Source organism: Panicum hallii, chromosome 2 (genome assembly GCF_002211085.1).
Source record: "Panicum hallii strain FIL2 chromosome 2, PHallii_v3.1, whole genome shotgun sequence".
NCBI lineage: Eukaryota > Viridiplantae > Streptophyta > Magnoliopsida > Poales > Poaceae > Panicum > Panicum hallii.
The window spans coordinates 34,799,086-34,818,716 of NC_038043.1; the positions used below are offsets into that span (position 1 = coordinate 34,799,086).

At 48.1% G+C, this 19,631-nt stretch overlaps 1 pseudogene; it reads right to left on the minus strand.

Moving 5' to 3' along the window:
- Positions 1 to 9,530: 9,530 nt before the first annotated feature.
- LOC112882700 lies at positions 9,531 to 12,004 on the minus strand (annotated as a pseudogene).
- Between the last annotated feature and the right edge of the window lie 7,627 nt (positions 12,005 to 19,631).

Below are 19,631 nucleotides of genomic sequence, written 5' to 3' on the forward strand. Positions count from 1 at the left end.
TTGCCGAGTGCAAGGAAAAGCACTCGGCAAATAGGTCCTTTGCCGAGTGTAGGGTTCAAGGCACTCGGCAAAGAATGTGAATATTTTAAAAAATTTGGATTTCTTTGCCGATTGCCGTATCCGGGCACTCGTTGCCAAGTGCCCCAGATCTGGCACTCGGCAAAGAGGATGCATATGTAACCGGCTCCTGCTTCCGTTACCCACACACTCGCTCACTCACTCACACGCGGCGCCCACGCCCGCGCCCCCGCCGCCCCGGCCGCCGTAGGTACTGCATCCGCAAGTACTGCTCTGGTAGGATCTCTATTAAAATGTTCATAAGTAGCACAAATGCACTACTCAAGTGATACCAATAACCAGCAACAGTAGAACCGTGGAACCTAAACATAGGTGATTATAGACAGTAATTGTAACCTATATTTCCTTGGCAACAGATGTGATGCATCAGAAGCCCCAAGCAAGGGGATTTCTATTTTTCATCTCCTCAACAAACATGAACATGTCTAACCTTATCTCAAAAGTTTATAGTACGCAAGAAAAAAAATTCGATTAATTTAATAGATCATTTCCTGTGTCAATTATTGGTGAATTGTTGAACTATAACGTTGAGAAGTGTTGCTAACTTACACTCAAACTCTGTATTCTAGATCTTCTGGATGTTAAATTCCTCAAGACAAGTTCCAATTTTGTCCAATTGGATTGCTGTCTTCCATTTTCAGTACACATTTTTCTTTCTGTAACAAATGGAGAAAATTATGAAAACCACTCATCCTGTTATACATGATAGTTTTAGTAAGGTAACAACAGCCATATTTGGAAAGTGCATAACTGACAAAGTTGAAGACTGAGTTTCTCTAAATTTGGTGTGCATCGTAGAAAGCCAAGAAGCGCGCGGAGATCACCAGCCAAACACCAATTAATGAGATAGAAAGTCTTTAATGGCTTGATAGGTATATATAGGACCTACCGTCAGCACTACTTACTAGCTATGGTTCTAATTGATATTACTCTATCTCTGGTGTACATGTTAGAGGATGGAAGACCGTGCGTGGATGTACACTGGCCACCCAAGTCAGGCTGGGATGACTAGTGAGTGGATCAACAAGACCGATGCTTTCTTGGAAATGGCGTTTGGCGAAGCAGCTAAAATAGCGAGTATGATTCTCTGCCCATGCAGCAAGTGTGCAAATAGGAAAAGACAAAATAAGAAGAACATGGGGGAACATCTTTGCAAGAATGGATTTACGGCAGACTATACCCGGTGGATCTACCACGGTGAAGCCAATCGTATGAGAGGGGATGTGGTTAGACCACGTGTCGAGGATTATATGCTAATGCCGGTGTAGTGGACATGTTGGATGACTATGGGGAGGCATGGTTTGCTGAGGGACAAAGGAGGAGGAGCCGGCGACCGCAAAGGCGTTCTACGACATGCTTGCCGCGTCACATAAACCCCTTCATGGACATACGACGGTTTCTCAGCTTGATGCCATTGGACGCATAATGGCGTTAAAGTCGCAGTACAGCCTGAGTCGAGGCGCCTTTGATGGTTTGTTGATAGTTATTGGCAGCCTGCTTTCGAAGGGTCACATTCTGCCAAAGAGCATGTATGAGGCACGGAAACTCCTTCGTGCACTCAAGATGCCGTATGAGCATATACATGCTTGTAAGAATGGGTGCGTCCTGTTTAGGAAAGAATACGCGGAAGCAAAGTACTGTCCAAAGTGTAAATTCTCAAGGTTCATGGAGGTAGACAGTGATGGTGATGGCCCAAAGAGGCAGCTTAACATTCCCGTGACAGTCCTACGATACCTTCCATTCATACCGAGGATCCAGAGGCTATACATGACTGAGAAATAGGCGAAACAAATGACTTGGCACAAAAATGGCAAACGATACAATCCTGACAAGATGGTTCATGCATCCGTTGGTGAAGCATGGAAACACTTTGATAGCATTCATCATGAGAAAGCCAGAGATGCTCGTAATGTACGTGTTGCGCTGGCAATAGATGGGTTCAATCCTTATGGAATGTTGGCTGCCACGTACACATGCTGGCCTGTATTCGTTATCCCCCTCAATCTCCCCCCGGGCGTATGCTTTCAACGACAGAACATAATTTTGTCGTTGATTATTCCTGGACACCCGGGGAATAATATGGGTGTGTTCATGGAGCCTCTCATTGATGATTTGATCCGTGCTTGGGAGGACGGGATATGGACATACGATCAGGCTACAAAGCAAAACTTCATAATGCATGTTTGGTACCAATACTCCATGCATGACTTGCTGGCGTATGGGGTATTTTGCGCATGGTATGTTCACGGGAAGTTCCCATGTCCTGTATGCAAGGAAGGTCTTAGGTTCATTTGGTTGCAGAAGGGTGGCAAGTATGTTGCTTTCGACAAACATCGGCAATTCCTCCCTCTTGACAATCCATTCAGACGAGACATCAAGAACTTTACGAAAGGTGTCGCAATGACAGGCCTTGCACTTCCAATGAAGACTAGTGCCGCAATTCGTCAGGAGATAGATGGTCTCATGGTCAATCCAGCAGGTGGCTTTGTGGGATATAGCGAACAACATATGTGGACTCATAAGTCAGGCTTGACTCGGCTCCCCTACTATGATGACCTTCTCCTTCCACACAACATTGATGTCATGCACACCGAAAAGAATATCGCTGAGGCACTTTGGTCAACAATCATGGACATTCCCAGCAAGACAAAGGACAACGTTAAGGCTAGAGTTGATCTGGCAATATTATGTGATAGACCGAACCTAGAGATGAAGCCTCCTGGTCGCGGAAAGACATGGAGAAGGCCTAAGGCCGATTTCGTCTTGACCAAGCCCGAGAGGAGGGAAGTACTAGACTGGATTAAGAAGTTGATGTTCCCTGATGGGTATGCAGCTAATCTGAGTAGGGGGTCAACTTTTCATCTATGCGAGTCTTAGGGATGAAGAGTCATGACTACCACATATGGATTGAGCGGCTTCTTCCGGCGATGGTTCGAGGCTATTTCCCTGAGCATGTCTGGCTAGTGCTTGCAGAGTTGAGCTATTTCTTCCGCCAGTTTTGTGCCAAGGAGTTATCTCGGACTGTGGTTGTAGACTTAGAAAGAATGGCACCGGTGTTGCTCTGTAAGTTGGAGAAGATCCTTCCACCCGGCTTCTTCAATCCGATGGAGCATATGATTTTGCACCTCTCGTATGAGGCACGAATGGGAGGGCCCGTGCAGGGTCGTTGGTGCTATCCAATCGAGAAATGTCTAAAGGTGCTTCGAAAGAAATGTGGAAATAAAAGCAAATTTGAGGCTTCCATTGCTGAGGCATACATTCATGAAGAGGTGTCCAACTTCACAACAACATACTATGGTAAGAACAGAACATCGTGGCTTGATTCGTTTTCTACATTAGGATGGCTTAATTTCATCTTCTAATATGCCATGCATGTACTTGCTGTCCTGTAGATGACAACCTCCCTAGCGTGCATAATCCTCCTCCTCGTTACAATGCTAGTGAAAATGAATCGAACCTCAGCCTTTTGCAAGGGCAACTCGGAAGTGCAAGTGGTTCGACCACTAAGACATTGAGCCCTCAAGAGTGGCGTCAGATCATGCTATATGTGTTGACCAACCTTGAAGAGGTGGTGCCGTATATGAAGCGATTTCTTCGTGAGTTCTGGCGTCAATCAAGGGATCCTACCCAGCAGGAATGTGATACCCTTCTTAGACAGGGCGCGGGGAATGGATCACCCACTTTCATTGCTTGGTTCAAATAGCAGGTACCATCCAATCTAGCTCGTACTTAGTTTGTCATTCGTAGTTGTTCTTACGTGCAAATAATATAACGATCTATCATGCTTGAACTTGCAGGGTCATAGGATGAGTGCCGAGTTGAGACAGGTTGCCGATGGCTTTGACTATAGGGTCAGGTCATATTCTGGTTATGACGTTAATGGATATCATTTTTGGACGAGAAACCATGAGGCAAGTCGACCCAATCGAAAGACCACAAATTCTGGAGTTTTTACTCCTGGCCTTGATAATGTTGAGTATTATGGAAGAATTGAAGAAATATACGAACTCAGTTTTCATGGTTCCAAACCTCTCAATCCCATCATATTCAAATGCCATTGGTTTGATCCAGAGGTAACGAGACAGACATATTCTAATCTTGGGCTAGTGGAGGTCCGACAGGATTCCGTCTTACCAGGAGACGATGTGTATATTGTGGCCCAACAAGCCATACAAGTTTATTATCTCCCATATGAGTGCCAAACCAAGGAGCATCTTAAGGGTTGGTATGTTGTGCACAAGGTATCACAGCATGGCAAAGTACCTATCCCAATCGATGAGGATTACAATTTAGACCCAAACACATATGACGGAGAGTTCTTTCAAGAAGAGGGGCTAGAAGGGCGATTTGAGATGGACTTAACCGAAGTGATCGGAATGGAAGTTGAAATGGTTGTTGATGAGGAGGAGGAGGAGGAGGAGGAGGAGGAGGTGCAAAATACGAAAGACTTACAAATGCTAGAAGCAATACATTTAGGCAATGTCAATGACGATAGTTATGCTTCAGATAATGTGGACTATGATATGGTTGATAGTGATGATGAGACTTATGATCCAGCTAATCCTGATGATGAAGATTACTTTTAATCAGTGTAATACTATATTATTATGTAATTATATTTTATTTATTTTGCATCTCTTTCTAAGTATGTCATGTTTATCTGTACTTATTGGTTTACTCTTCTTAATTTCAGGTGATTGAACAAAGATGGTGGGCGGTGGTTACTTGAGGAACGTACGGTCCCTTTACTCCAGGGCGAGGAGTGCCCCTGCACCGTCCGATGTAGTAGAGGGGTCGTCACGGAGGGGGAGGGGGAGGAGGGGGAGGGGGAGCTCACAGGGGCCCTCGCAGGATGACACGGAGGAGGAGGCACAGTTGCCTACGCAGGACGAGGAGGTGAAGTAGAGGGACGAGGAGTCGCAGGAGGAGGACGAGGAGGCGCAGCACACCACCTCTGGTTCCGCGGGCTCTGGTTCCGCAGACTCTGGTGCATCAAGAGTCTACTTGCGAGGTCCCTCGAGTCTCCCTCACCGACCGATACCTCGTGACAGGCGCCCGCTGATTAATCCCGATAAGGACAGGTAACTTTAAATATTTTCACCGCTTCTACATGTTATATGTTCAAATCTGGAATAGAAACTAATGATTTTTCTTAATCACTTGTGCAGGGGCTGGAAGATTGTGCACCCTGGAGCTTCTCACAAGCGCATCGTCAATGGCATCATCGGTATTCTATGCAGGCAACACTTCCCTGGCATGGTTGAGTACGGCGGAGTGTGGGAGCCGGCCTATACGTTTGAGCACTACGCCGCGGCCCCCGATACTGAAGATCGGGAGGGCAGGGTATTCAGCAACAAGGCGGAGCGGGTGAAGAAAGAGCTGTGGGTAAGTGCTCAATAAATCGCATATTAATTGCACAACTTTAGACCATAAATGAATGAGATCCATTGTGTTTGTATATGTAGGATTTCTTCAAATGTGAGGCTGGTAAAGAGGGCGAGGCGGATGTGGTGATCACCAACTACTGCAAGAAACTAGTCTGGGAGATGCACTACGAGGCGCGTATCCAAGCCGTCAGAAATTACCATGCCACCATCCTTGGATAGAGGGTCACCAAAGAAGAAGCAAGAACAATTTATTTGACTCCGGAGCAGTACATACAGGTAAAGAATAGAACACTGTGGCTTGATTCTTTTTCTACATTAGGATGGCTTAATTTCATCTTCTAATACGTCATGCATGTACTTGGTGTCCTGTAGGTGACTCCTAATTGGTGCATCTCGTATCCCGATTGCTGGCAACGCATAGTGCAAAAGTGGTGCTCCGAGGAGTGGGAGGAGAATCACGTTGCTTGCCGGGAGCGACGTTTGATGATGCTAGATGTAGCACACCATCAAGGCAGCTGCAACCTCAGCGGATACGCTGAAGCATGGGTACGCGAATACATTTATTTCATCTAACGCTCAATTATGCATGCTTTCTAATCATCTTGTTGCTTTTCTCGCAGTCATCATCACATGGTGGCCAGCCTTGCAACCTCTTCACGGCATTTGCTCTGTCCCACAAGGGAAAGGCGATCTCCAATGTCAGCTACAACCCGGAGGACGGGTCCGAGGCATACAGCAATGCGAGCATCCACACCCGCCTCAGTGAGTACACATCGATGGCAAGGGAGGTCCATGGCTCAGAATATGATCCCACCACAGAGGACCTTGACACAGAGATCGTCATGAGGGTCGGAGGAGGTAAGAAGAAAGGACGATACTGGATTGCCGATGGCGCAATCGACTCGTCCTCTACTCCTACTCTTTCTCAGATTCGAGCAAGGAGCACGAGTGCGAGCCCAGCCATACGACCTCGGCAGGACACTTCACGCCATCAGATATAGGCACTCCAGGTTATTCCTTCTTTATCCGTCGTTCGTTGATTATTACATACCTTTTCTTTGCATTATTGTAACATTGGGGTGAAAACTGTGCAGGGCCGGCTGGAAGAAGAGACGAGGAAACGACAGGAGTTGGAGCAAAGGATGAGTAATGTACTTACTTACATGCAGAGTCTTAGCGCTGCAACGGGTGTACCTCCACCAGCTTCTCTGTTCGCGCAACCTCCACCACCTGATCCGTACTCTACTCCTGTGAGTGGGGATTAGTTGTATTTATGTATGATCGTCATTTATCTTGTCTCACATGCAATCTCTTCTCCTCTGTGCAGAGACAATCGGCGGCATCAAATGATCCGCATGCTACGCCGTCTCCAAATCAGGCAACTCCAAATCAGCCATCTCGAAATCACTTTGCCGAGTGTCTGCCCTTGGCACTCGGCAAAGTTTAGGTCACTTTACCGAGTGCCTTTCCTCTACACTCGGCAAAGTATTTTTTTAAGATTTTATTTTGTTTTTTCTCCGTCCCCGGATAGGGAGCCTTCATTTTACACAGGCACATATTCACACAGGCATATTATTTAAAATTTCACATACACAACCAAATTCACCCAAGTCTTATCATCACACAACCAAATTTACCAAAATCTCATCATCACACAACTAAAATCACATACACAAGTTCACCACACAAGAGTTAACAACGATAAAGTTCACCACACAAATTTCGAGTGCCTTGAAATCCAAATTCCGCGGGGGCGCGGTGGGGGCGCGGGCTGGGGGCACGGCCGGGGGCGGGGGCGCGGGCGTGGGCGCCACGTGTGAGCGAGTGAGCGAGTGTGTGGGTACCGGAAGCAGGAGCCGGTTACATATGCATCCTCTTTGCCGAGTGCCAGATCTGGGGCATTCGGCAAAGGCCCCTCTTTGCCGAGTGCCCGGATACGGCACTCGGCAAAGAAATCCAATTTTTTTAAAATATTCACATTCTTTGCCGAGTGCCTTGAACCCTACACTCGGCAAAGGACCTATTTGTCGAGTGCTTTTCCTTGCACTCGGCAAACAATTTTCATTTTTTTCACTTTTTGGCACCGAACTTTTTTGTTGTGATACTTACATTATATGCAACAGTATGTGCAATTTGTGCCCATTACTCGAAGTGTTTGCTATATTTCGTAAATTTATATCCTTTTATTGAATTTCTTGTAATTATTAAAATTTGAACTACAAGTCACATGAATAATAGAAAACAATGAATGAAAAAATGATATTCACATTATTGAAGCATGTGTTGAGACCTTATCAAGAAAAAACCAAAAATTTCAAACTTGTTGTCCACGAAACATGACGACAAACTTCTTGTCCAGTTGTTTTTAAAATGTATAAAAAGCAAATATGGTCCAAAAATCATGAAACTTGTCGAGATGTAATGATATCACATGGAGAAGCTGTGATAAAAATCTGATGAGGTTTCGTGAAAGTTACAACATACGATGCTACAAATTGAAAGTTTTCCAAAGAGGTGTATGATTTTATGTGAAGCCCGATTAGGTGTTAAGGATCGTAGATGTCAAACTTTTACGAAATATTATAAAATTTTTATCACAGTGTCCTCACATAATAACATGACATCTCGACAAGTTTCATAATTTTCCGACCAAATTTGCCTTTGATACAATTTAAACACAACTTGAACATAATTTAGTCGCCATGTTTCGTGAATAGTAGGTTTAAAATTTCTGGTCCTTTCTTCAATAAGGCCTCAAAGCATGCTCATTAACATGAATAACAATTTTTCATTCATTTGTTCCACTATTCGAATGACCACGCAGTTCAAATTTGAATTATTCAAGAAATTCAATAAAATGAAATAAATTGACAAAATATAGCAAACACTTCGATAAATGAACCTAAATTACATATGTTGTTGAGGAGAATGTAGGATGACAATAGAAAAAATTTTGGACAAAATAAAGAAAAAAATATGTATATTTTGCCGAGTGTCTTGCCTAGGCACTCGGCAAAACTCCTCTTTGCTGAGTGTCTTCGACTAGGCTCTCGGCAAAGACTCACGCCGTTAATTGCGTGTTCGTCCTGGCGCTCGTTTGCCGAGTCTCTGCCTTTGCCAAGCGCTCGACACTGGGCAAAAAATTCTTTGCCGAGTGTTTTTCTTTACCTAGTGTATGGCACTCGGCAAAGGAGGAGTTCACCGTGTGTTTTCCTTTGCCGAGTGCTGCACTCGGGAAAGAGGCTCTTTGCCAAGTGCTCGATATTTTGCACTCGGCAAAGCCCTGGACACTCGGCAAAGGCCGCGTTTCCGGCAGTGAATGTGTTGAATTTGAAACTCCTTGTGTACTGTTTTCAGCAAGCTGCTGCTGATTAGAGGTATCTGACATACCACACAAAGGAATTGTTGCTACCAAGAGATCAACTATAGAAGAATGCGAACCATTATCTAGGTGCATTCACGCAAACCAAATCAATTTGATCTCGAAATAAAATAAACTTTTGAATATCAACTCCAACAAAAATTATATTGAAAGAAACAAACAGAACAAGGAGACTTTGATACACCACATTGTTCTTCTCCTCGGTACCGATTGAAGGACAACCCCCTCCACGCCCCACACACCCCCCCCCCCCCCCCGGCCCCCCGTACATTTGCCCAGGAAGTCACGTATCATTACCAGTACTACTGTGAATTAATTAGCAAAGCATACAAATCTGACGTAGGCTATAGGGAATAATGAAGCAGCAGGGCATGGCTCCTCCATTGTACATTTGCACAGGAAGTCACGTATCATTACCAGCACTACTGTGAATTAGTTAGCAATACAATTACAGGTTATCATAAACTGAGTCATTTCATGTACACGCAAAACTACCAGGTTATTTGGTTACAGCGTGCGCAATATGGAGATCTAACTTCATCTTTTTTCTCAGGAGGAATAATCATTCCAGCAGAGCCTGAACATCAGGCTAACATGATCCAAATTCATGTAGTAAACTAGCAATTGCGCAGATAATACGCAGGAGAGATTCAACACCGATTTAGTAGTCGAGTCATATAAACTAACCAGCACAGAACAAAAACTTTCAATTCTTACAAGGTTTTCTTTTTCCTAGCATGGTTTCACGAGCAAAACTCTCAAAACTAGATCAGACAACCACAATATGATTGCACACGATCGGGAGAAGTACAAGATAAATTTAACAGGGCAAGATTTAGGTCATCTGCTAAGCAGCCTCCTTAGCGAGCAGCTTTTCCCTGGCCTTGGTTTTCGCCTGTGATTTGGAGCCCATGATACCACCGCCCCACTTCTTCCTGACCTCATCAAACTTGTCGTTGAAGTTGGCCTGGGAGTGAATCAAGGTCCAGTCAGTCGATAAGGCAAAAACACAAAATTTGGATATTTAGAAACACAAATTCATAGCATCCAACCTTAATAGCCTCCAGGATCTTGCTGAACTCAAGTTTGTCCTCATTCTTGACAGTGGTCAGGCAAAGAACAGATGCGGTCTTCTTGTGAACGATCTACAGCAAAACATTTATGAGCTTCCAATTTTTAAGACAATATCAACATTTAACAAGCAAAAGAAAGGTGAAAGGGTTAATACCGATCCAAGGCGTGCTTTTCCCTTGACAATGCAGTATAGAACCTCCATTTTCCTTCAAAGGGCTGGGAGCCACACAACCAGCTCAATTGGATCAACATCATGACAACCAGCTGGGCCTTGCTCTGCAAAAAGGAAAAAATGTAAACAGCATAATTTTGTGGCAAAAGGCAAAACTCTGCTATCACTAAGAGATGCAAAGAAACAAATTGGTGTCCATACCTGCTCGATGAGGTATGTCACATGGTTGAGGCCATACTTCACAACAATTGGTTTCTTTGCCTCAACAGTTTCCCTTCATTTTCAGCCTGGGCCCTCTTCAAAAGCCTCTCCTTCTTGGCAGCTTTGTCCTCAGGGCGGTACTTCAGAAGCATCTTGAACAAGTTTGTTGCTGAAATGGAAAATCAGACAAGAGATAACTAAAGCAAAAGTACGGAAGGATCTAAAGTAATGCTGTCCTTTATTTCAAAATTCAGTATTTCTAATGCCACAGCTGCTAAGGATGTACCTAATGTGATAATGGCCCTAGGCATGCCTAAATCAATATGGATTGCATTGCGACAAGATGCCAGAAATCATTTGAGGTTAAGCAGATTTGCGAGTGGCTCACAAAGATTTGTCTAAACATGGGATGGCCAGAAACTTTAACAAAACCTATTAATTAGTCTGACTTTGGTTATGAGCGAAATTTACACATTTATAAGCAATTAAACTTTGACAATCCTTTAAATATCTTCAATGGTAGAATAAATAGAACAGTACTCTCCTGTTTGGACAACCTGTCTACTTTTACATACCAAATGTGAGAAGTGAAAGAATTTCAACTGCAAAGGCAGCTATGGAAAATAGAAAAAAAATCAATAATCTTTGATGAAAAAAGTTCTTTTGAACCCTAAAAATGATATAATTAAACGCTGTGGAGATCAAGTAGACATGTGAACATAATAACTTAACCTATTCTGTACACTGTTCATCTTCATATGATACAAATAACTCATATCACATATTTCCAATTCAATATTCATATCCTATGTTTTATAGTAATTCATCTCCTACTTTTTTTATAGTATTCCATATCCTACTGACAGCTCGAAGCACGCCCCCCATTCAATATCGAGTACAGTGACAAGCATACACTAACAAACAATTCTTAGGCAGCAAGCCCTCGCGGTGCTACTTAATGCATTAAACATACACTAACCAATCAAATCTTAGGCAGAAAACCCTTGCAGTGCTACTCAATGCTTTGATACTTAACATCTCTACAAGGCAACCTTTCTCTACCACCTATGTGGAAAAGGTGAAATGGGCGGGACGAGAAACATACCAAGGTTCTTCTCGAGGGTACGGGTGAACTGGTTGAGCGCCGGGGGCACCTTGAGGCGCTGCTTGAGGATACGGCGCTGACGCTGGATGCGCACGACCTTGGGCCACTTGACGAAGCGGTGGAGGTCCTTCTTGGGCGGCAGCGCGCCGCCGATCCCGAACTGCTTCGGCCTCTTCTCGAACAGCGGGTTCGTCACCACCTGCACCAACCAAACGTATGAGCAAAACCAAACCAAGAACGGCATAAACCTCACAAGAAAAAAAGACGAGCACAATAGGTTGCACCAATCAGTGGCTTACCGTCTTCTTCTTGGCGGGTACCGGCGCCTTGCCTCCTCTCTTCGGGGCCTGCAAGATTAGACGAGTCACAGAGGATAATTAGGATCGCTAGATCAAATAGTAGTAGAACCGAACAATTGTCGTTCATTCGTTCAAGATCCAAGGAAACTAGCTTAAATTTTTCGCAAGAACGCTGGGAATTTCACTGATCCCAGCAGGCGGGTGAGGAACCGAGAAAGAGAGGGGCGTACCATTTTGCCGGCGGCTGCTGCGAGCGAGCGAGCAGAGCGGTGGCGGGGAGGAAGAGGCGAGTGGTGGCGGCGGGGGAAGCTTTGAAACCGGGAGGCGGTTTAATAGGAGCGGCTCCCGATTTCGCTGACATGTGGTCTGTGTCTGGCGAGCAGCTAGCTGGTCGTTTTCTCCGGTGGACTCGTACCACCAACCCACAACCGCCACGCCCGCCATCAATCGCTCCGCGGAGTTCTCCGATTTTTCAAACCGAGCCAGCGCCCCAACAGAAAGCCACCTCAAATGGAAGGGAATCCCCGTAATTATTGCCGAATTATTTTCGGAATCCAACGAGATATTTGCGCTCAGACCCTGCACGTAACCAATTCTTGCAGGATAGTGGTAGAGCAAAAACTTAACTTACCAAAGGTAATGTTAACCTATGCTGACTCTCCATGAGTCCACGTCGCCGCATGAACAATAATATATACATGTCATGGGAGGCTTTTGGATCGTTTTAAATTCTATATTTAGTTTATTTCGCGCTAAGTGTTCCTCGACCAATAATCTCGGATACGTGCTTACACACGTATTACCTATAAGTATCCACTTTCTAACAACATAGATTGATTTTATAACTAAATCCTGACCATTTTCAAGCTGTTTCTTTTGTTTCACAGATGCTCAAAGTATAAAAGTGAGGGGTAGCACATGACACATGCTAGCTGACACGGAGATACTGTTCCGATGCAACATTACATGTGGTCATGTGGGCGGTGACACGGGAGGGAAAGGTGATATCGCAATTGCACAGGCCCCTGGATGCAATTCCGGCAGACCAAGTCCAGACTAGCGCAGCAACAACAGCAACGGGACACCGTCTCCGCGGCAGGCAGCAGTATAACTCGACGCCACCCCCGCCCAGTCGCAGCAGCAGCCCAAGCCCAGAGACGGCAGACGAAGCCCAGAGAGTGTCTTTGGGTTCTTATCCGTGTCATTGGTCGTGCTTTTGTGATCTGACTAGCTTCGGATGATGATTGATCTGGTGGACCTATCTAAGATTCTAAATTTTAGCTTCCATTTGTTGTCTACACTCTGTACTCTACCTATCTATGGGCAATGCTCCAAGCAATCGTTAGTACCCAAACTTTTACTCTCATCGAGAGGATGGCACTAGGAGTTGGGGTAATTTTCTGATTTACTTTTCACACAATGCAATGCCAACCTGAGAGGTTGGGGATACATATTTATAGCTGGCCAAGGCAGCCAAGCATATGTCAAGATGCTAGTCTAAAAACTAGTGATGCTTAGTCTAAGATGTTGTCCTAGAAGCTAGTCTAAGATGTTGTCCTAGATGCTGTTCTAAAAGCTAGTCTAAGATTTGTCCTAGATGCTGTCATAAAAGTTTAGCCTAAGATGTTGTCCTAGTTGGGACAGCAAGACCACCATGACGAGGACCATAAAGACTTATCCCATCATTCTCCCCCTAAGTCTTGTGCGTCGTCTTGTGCGAAAGTTGGACCATCCCGGTCCGGGAACAAAGCTCAAGAAACTTGATCCTCCCAAGGGGTTTGGTGAGCGGGTCGCAAGCTGGTCCTTGGTATTGATGTAGCTTGCCTTGATGCTCCCTTCCTCCAAGCAGCCTCGGATGAAGTGGTACCTCACCCGGATGTGCTTGCTCTGTTCATGGAAAACGGGGTTCTTTGCTAGGGCCAGAGCGGACTTGCTGTCCACCCTGAGCTCCACCGCTCCAGTGTCTCTGCTGAGAAGATCACCAAGCAGTCGAGCAAGCCAGAGCGCCTGAGTCAAAGCAGTGGAGGCCGCTATGTACTCGGCCTCGCAGCTGGACAAAGCCATCACCTGCTGCTTGACAGACTGCCAGCTAACGAGGCACTTGTCGAGGAAGAAGAGGGTCCCGCTCGTGCTCTTGCTGGTGTCGATGTCGCCGGCGTGGTCGCTGTCGCTGTACCCGAAGAAGTGTGCCTCCCCAGGACACCTCGGGTAGTAGAGACCATAGTCGAGAGTCCCTGCAACATAGCGGATGATCCTCTTCACAACGTGCTGGTGCTCCATCGTCGGTCGCTGCATGAACCGACTAACGTAGCCGATGGAGAATGCCAAGTCCGGCCGTGTGTGGGCGAGGTAGCGAAGGCTCCCCACAAGACGCCGGTATTGCGTAGTCCACCTCCTTTGTCGTGCTGTCGCGGCTCAGCTTCAGCCTCTCCTCCATCGGAGTGAGAGCTGGGTTGCAGTCGGTGAGCCTAGCTAGCTCAACGACGCGCTTGGCGTAGGCGGTCTATCGAAGCGTGATCCTGGAGTCATCCTGGTGCACCTCGATCCCCAGGTAGAAGGAGAGAGGTTCGAGGTCACTCATCTGGAAGGTGGCCTTCATCTCTTCCTTGAACGCCGCCACCTCCGCATCCATGGTACCGGTGATCACCAAGTCGTCGAAATAGACACCCACTAGCAGGGCGTCTCCTCCATTGCCCCGTCGGTAGATGGCTGCCTCGTGCAGGCTTTGCTCGAAGCCCATCGCTTTGAGTGTGGAATCCAACTTGGCATTCCACGCCCTCGGTGCCTGCCGCAAGCCATAGAGGGCCTTGCGCAGGCGTAGCACTTTGCCCTCCTTGCCTGGGATCGCAAACCCCGACGGCTGGTGCACGTAGACCTCCTCCTTCAAATCGCAGTTTTTAACGCCGACTTGACGTCCATGTGATGAACTCGCCAGCCTTCCTGGGCAGCCAGTGCAAGGAGGAGTCGCACGGACTCCATCCGTGCCACAGGGGCGAAGGCATCGTCAAAGTCGATTCCCTCCCGCTACACGAAACCGCGTGCCACCAATCGAGCCTTGTGCTTGACGATGGCGCCGGCTTCATCCCTCTTCAGTTTGAACACCCACTTAAGGGTAATTGCGCGGTAACCACGAGGGAGGTCAGCAAGCTCCCAGGTGCGGTTCTTCTCAACCGCGTCCATCTCCGACTGCATCACGTCACGCCATGCCGCATGTCTCTCGCCGTCATCGCATGCGAGGTGCAATTGCGCCTCCAGATTGCGAGGTACCAGTTCCGGCATCAGCTAGTCGCCGATAAGGTCCTCCATCGTACGATACGCCGTCGTGGTACACGTCGATGCGCTCCTCATCATGAGAGAAAGGAGTAGCGAACTCCACCGGGCTATGCTCGACACGAGCTGGTGTTGGAGTAGTCGTGCCCGGAGGGGTAGCTGGTGGTGCTAGAGTGCGTGGGGTCACCGACGGTAGTGGTGTTGTCGAAGAGCTAGTTGCAGCCGGAGTCATGGCTGGAGAGCGTGGCGCTGCCAGAGTAGCGAGCGCCGGGATTGGTGGAGGCTCGGGGACTGGGGTAGGCACGCTCGGTGAAGAGGAGCTGCCTACTCCCCCAGCTCCCTCGAAGTGGACGTACTCGATAGTGAAGTCGTCGTACGTCGGAGTCGAGTCGTCTTCCGCTGCCTTATCCCATGCCCATCCTCGCCCTTCGTTGAACACTACGTCGCGCGCTGTGTGCACACGCTGTGTCACCTGGCTGAGAATGCGGTAGGCCTTCGAGCCCTCCGTGTAGCTGATGAACACCCCTAGAGTGCTCCTGTCATCGAGCTTGCCGACATGGCCAAGCTCCTTTTCGCCGAAGACCCGCAGGTGGGAGACCACCGGCTCGCGCCCATGCCAAGCCTCATACGGGGTCTTGCCGTTGAGAGCCTTGGTAGGCGACCGGTTGAGGATATAGACAGCCGTCACCACCACCTCTCCCCAGAAAACAGCCGGCATCCCCCTCTGCTTGAGGAGGGCCCGAGCCATCCCCACAACCGTCTAGTTTCACCGCTCGACGGTGCCGTTCTACTGCAGGCTGTACGGTGCGGAGTAGTGGAGCTGAATGCCCTTATCAGCGCAGTACGACGCGAATTCAGCCGCCGTGAATTCGCCGCCATTGTCAATGTGCAGTACGCGCAGCTTGCGGCCGCACTCCACCTCCGCAGCAGCCTGCGTGCGCCTGATGGCGTCCGCAGCTTCTCCCTTGCTGCTGAGGACCATCACCCACATTTAGCGAGAGAGGTCGTCGATGAGCAGCAGGAAGTAACATCATCCTCCCGGTGTGGCCGGTGTAACCGGGCCACACAAGTCCCCATGCACGAGCTCGAGCCGCTCCTTGGCTCGGAAGCTCGTCTGCTGGGGAAAAGGGAGTCGCCTCTGCTTTATCAACACGCAGACGTTGCAGAACTGCTCCACGTGGTCGAGGCATGGCAGGCCTCGCACCATCTCCTTGGCATTGAGCCACTTTAGGGCCTCGAAGTGAAGGTGCCCAAAGCGCTCGTGCCACTGCCACGCCTCATCGTCTCGACGAGCAGCGAGGTAGAGGGGCTGTGCCACCTACACATTAAGGATGTAGAGTCGATTTGCGCCTCTGGTTACCGTGGCAAGAAGGCGATGATGGCGATCCCAAATCCCCAAGACTCTGTCCTTGATCTCCACGCGCGAACCATTCTCATCCAGCTATCCCAAGCTAATGATAGAGTTCCTTAACGCGTGGATGTAGTAGACTCCGATGAGCAGCCTGTGCTCACCAGACTCGGCGGTGAAGATGACGGAGCCGACGCCCTTGATCTCCACGCCGGAGGCATCCCCAAACTTGATGGAGCCTCGGACGCCGGGGTCAAGCTCGGTGAAGAACTCCCGCCGTCCGGTCATGTGATGGGTGGTGCCAGTGTCGAGGTACCACCCATCAGTATTGTCGTTGTTGGAGGCATCGCCAGGAAAGGTGTGTGCCCTCGACTCGTCAAGGTGGAGGAGAGCCGCTGCGGCCGATGCCGCTGGAGGTAGCTTGATGCTTGTGTGTGCCAGGAGCAGAGCTGGCTCCTCCTCCTCCACCTGTGCGATGTGGGCCTGGCCGCATCGTGGCTGTCGACAGACCCTAGCCCAATGGCCAACCATGCCGCAGTTGGGGCAGGCGTCGTCTCATGCCGGCTTGTGTGCACCGGTGGTGCCGCCCTGGGCACGTCCTCGCACCCCAGCCTGGGCGCCTCCGCGCGCCTTGCGCGGCTTGCCACGCCTGCGGCCTCCTGTCGAGAACCCTCCTCCTGTCACCCTGGCAGGCCTCCCACTGTCCCTGAGTGAGATGGAGCTTCTCGCCAATGGTGATAGGCCCCGAGAGAGGCTACGGCTCATCGCTGTTGACGACCTTGAGGCGACCTATTGCCTCCTCGATTGACATCATGGAGAGGTCCAGTAGAGACTCGATCGAGTGAGCGATCCGCTTGTACTTCTCGGGGACGCAGCGAAAGAGCTTCTCAACAGCTCTCTCCTCGTCGTAGGTGTCATCGCCGTACTGCACAATCTTCTACAGCAGAGTGTTGAGGCGGAGAGCAAAGTCATCAACGTCCTCACCTGGCTTGAGGGCCAGATTCTCCCACTCCTTGCGAAGTGCCTGCAGTGTGGACTTGCGGGCGCAATCGCTACTGATGCGTGCCGCAGTGATGGCGTCCCAGGCCAGGCCTCCTTGGTAGTTCGCTTCTTTGAAAGCGAGAACTGCATCTTGGGCAGGACTGTGGCAATGAGGGCATCCAGCGCCCGTCGATCCTCATCGTAGTCGACGTCGCCGTATCGAACTGCCTCCCACATGTGCCGCACCTGGAGCCTTACCCTCATCACCGCGGCCCACTTTAAGACCCTAATGTAAATTTCCTATTTTATAATAAATTTAATGGGCTTTAATAAAGTTTCTAAGGTTTTCCTTGTTTAGCTTGCATTTAAATTAATTTTATTTCACAAGGAATTGAAATTTATTTTAGTTTCAACATGTTCGTGCATTCATGCTAGTGCATAAATTTTATTTGGTTGAGTGCATAGGGGTTTGAATTCAAATTTGTTGAATTCAAATAGATTTAAGTTTGAAAAACTAGAAAAAGAAATAGGAAAGGATTTGGAAAAAAACCCAGGAAATAGGAAACCAGCCCCAGCTGGCCCAGCAGCCCAACCCGCAGCCCCTTCTTTTTTCCTTCTTTTTCGCGCGTAGTTCTGGGCACGGGACTGGGCTAAACAGCGCGTGTGCGCGTGCGTAGTGCCAGAGTGGCATGAAACCGGGCCAGTGTGGGGCTGTGCAGTGCTGCAGGCATGCTGCCACGGCGGAGCAATGGCGCCGGAGCGCCGGCGTGAGTGGTCTAGCCGCAGGGATGGGCTACGGCTTACCAGCTCTAGCGTAATAGGACGAGGGAGGTCACGCGATGCTCATCGAGGCTCGGATTCGAGCAGAGCGGCCGTGCAGGGGTGCCGGTGTCGATGTCCTGCAACGGCGCACGGGTGGAGCTCGGGGGCAAAGGCGATGCAGAGGAAAAAAGAAGGGGCTGCGGGTTGGGCTGCTGGGCCAGCTGGGGCCGGTTTCCTATTTCCTAGGTTTTTTTCCAAATCCTTTCCTATTTCTTTTTCTAGTTTTTCAAACTCAAATCTATTTGAATTCAACAAATTTGAATTCAAACCCCTATGCACTCAATAAAATAAAATTTATGCACCAGCATGAATGCATGAACATGTTAAACCTAAAATAAATTTCAATTCCTTATGAAATAAAATTAATTTAAATGCAAGCTAAACAAGGAAAACCTTAGAAACTTTATTAAAGCCCATTAAATTTATTATAGAATAGGAAATTTACATTAGGGTGTTACAAACCTACCCCCCTTACAGGAATCTCGTCTCGAGATTCGAATAGGCTAGCTAGCAAAGAGATCGGGGTATGTCTTCCTTAGCTCATCTTTTTGCTCCCAAGTAGCCTCATCCTCTGTGTGATGACTACACTGAACACGGCACATCTTGATCTTCTTGTTCTTGGTAACACTCTCAGACGTCTCCAGAATCTTCACCGGATGCTCGGTGTAGGTCAGATCCTCCTGCGCTTCCAACCCTTCCAACGGTGCTTGCTCTTCCGGCACTCTCAAGCACTTCTTTAGCTGGGAGACATGGAAGACATCGTGCACTCCTGAGAGATTGGGAGGTAACTCCAAACAGTATGCTACCTCACCCTTCCGTTCCAACACCTTGAACGGACCGATGTATCTAGGGGCTAACTTCCCCTTCACATTAAACCTGTGGATTCCTTTCATTGGCGAGACCTTTAGATACACATGATCGTACACTGCAAAGGTCAAATCCCATCGACGGATATCCGCATAGCTCTTCTGACGAGTCTGTGCAACCCTCAGATTCTCTCGTACCTGCTGTACCAGCTGTTCTGCATCCTCGATAATATCCGGACCGAACACCTGCCTCTCACCAATCTGATCCAATACAGCGGAGTTCTGCACTTCCGTCCGTACAAGGCCTCGAAAGGGGACTTCTTCAGACTGGCCTGATAACTATTGTTATATGAAAACTCTACGAACGGCAGGCATTTATCCCAGCTGGTACCATACTGAATAGCGCAGGCTCGAAGCATATCCTCCAACACTTGGTTGGTTCTCTCTGTCTGCCCATCTGTCTGAGGATGATAGGCGGTACTGAAGCGTAGCTTCGTATCCAATGAATCATGCAGCTGCTTCCAGAACCGTGAAGTGAACTAAGATCCTCGATCAGATATGATATTCTTCGGAACACCATGCAGACAGACGATCCTGAAGATGTACAACTCTGCGAGTCTAGCACTGGAGTAAGTAGTGTTCACCGGAATGAAGTGGGCAACCTTCGTCAACCGATCCACTACTACCCATATAGAGTTGTACCGTT